General features: G+C 37.9%; 2 non-coding genes across 2 annotated transcripts; both read left to right on the top strand.

The window, feature by feature from the left end:
- The first annotated feature begins 410 nt into the window (after window positions 1–410).
- Window positions 411–484, top strand: TRNAN-GUU. The gene has a single exon. It is a non-coding gene; the product is annotated as a tRNA-Asn (tRNA).
- A 367-nt stretch (window positions 485–851) lies between these two features.
- On the top strand, window positions 852–924 carry TRNAV-AAC. Its single transcript has one exon. It is a non-coding gene; the product is annotated as a tRNA-Val (tRNA).
- Window positions 925–1,754: the final 830 nt, after the last annotated feature.

The following is a 1,754-nucleotide window of genomic DNA, read 5'->3' as shown; positions in this document are numbered from 1 at the left end:
CTCCCTTTATGTAAATTTAAAAAGCTAGCAGGAAACAGCAGATCACTGACTATACCATTTTGACACATGACACATCACCCTTCCTACTACTACTATCTTATAAAAGTGAATTGTGACACAGTTGCAGTTGTGGGATAAACGGTCAGTTTTGTAAGGGGTGGATTACTTCTCATATTTACCTTTTCAAAGATTGCCCTACCTGAGAAAAAGTGGCAGTATTTTTGTAACACAACCAAGCATTTTCTTTACTTGAAGTTAATATGACACTTTCTAACTAGAGGGATGCACTCTCCACATTGGGAGTTTCGGGCAGCTCTTCCTGCATAGGCTTTCCATTTTGAAACGTTAAGGTCACTCATTTCATATGTGTTTCATCAATTACATGTCATATACAGTCTAAAATTTTGTCTGTCTCTGTGGCGCAATTGGTTAGCGCGTTCGGCTGTTAACCGAAAGGTTGGTGGTTCAAGCCCACCCAGGGACGAATTCTTTTAAACAGTAGTATGTAGGAGTGACTTTGCAATCATTGTTCATTCTCATTTTCACTGCTTATGAAAAAAATAATCTTGTATTTTTCTGAAACGTAGGGAAAAAAATGAATGTCTGTAGGATCAGTATGAAACGTGTGTTGGTAATATTTTTCACCACTTTTAAAAATAAATTTACGTTTTGCATATATTAATGTGGTAACTGAATGCAAATAGTTCTTGCAGCACAGCTTTGGAGACAGTGTATTAAACTATTACATGTGAAAACCATGGTAAAAGGTAGGAGCTGTGAAATAAAGAAGGAATACCTTGTGAACAAGTGTCAACATATTAACCATTCTTTGAGAAGTCATATACATGTAAGTTTCCGTAGTGTAGTGGTTATCACGTTCGCCTAACACGCGAAAGGTCCCCGGTTCGAAACCGGGCGGAAACATTTTTTTTTTCCCCCTTATCTGGAATTTGAAGAAGAATATCCAGAACACTGCACTGCAGATTGCTGTCACGTGTATTCAGAATGTAAAATCACATCTGCCCCCAGTTCTCTTTACTAGGCCAGTTTTGCTTTCAGGCTTTTTTTTTTTTTTTTTTACCTTTTCAAAGCATAAGGAAAAACAAAAAAAGACCCAGCAAAGATGAAGTCTTCACTGTGTAATACCATAAACTTCCTGTAGTGGAGGCCCCTAGGCTATATGCAAATGATCCCTTCATATTGGTGTTTCAGCTACTTGGCTTCTGATTTTTACTTTCACTTTGAAGTTGTTACTGGTGCATTTAGGACAATAAATTCAAATCCCTCTAATTGTAGACATGCCATGTTTTGCCTTTTTACGCTTGGAATGTCTTATACTGTGACCAAGCTTGCTGTGTGTTTTGAGTGGTGTAACTGGGCATGTTCATGCTTGGCAGTTTACAGAATCAAAAGCTTCTTTATCTGCTGCAGCGCTTGCTTGCTGAAGTCTTTTTTTTTTTTATTGTCGTTCTCTTTGAGGTGGTTGAGTACTTGAGAAACTTTATCTCTGTAAGCTTTTTGATTTTGAGAATGAACTCCGTTAATCTTTAAATGAGTTGAGAGAGAAGCGGTGTATTATGTAGCATCACAGGTCTGTGTTTTTTTTCCCTTTTAAGATGCTTCACACTGTTTGCCTTTAGCATTTGTCACTTGATCTTGTGCAGTGTACACAGCAATCCGAAGTAAGACCTCAGCTTTCAAATAAATAGGCTGTTGTTGACTTCCCCCCATTGGGTGCACATTCTGATACCTTT

Source organism: Protopterus annectens, chromosome 5.part1, assembly GCF_019279795.1.
Source record: "Protopterus annectens isolate FY-2018-M chromosome 5.part1, PAN1.0, whole genome shotgun sequence".
Classification (NCBI taxonomy): domain Eukaryota; kingdom Metazoa; phylum Chordata; order Ceratodontiformes; family Protopteridae; genus Protopterus; species Protopterus annectens.
This window is presented reverse-complemented; position numbering and strand designations above follow the sequence as displayed.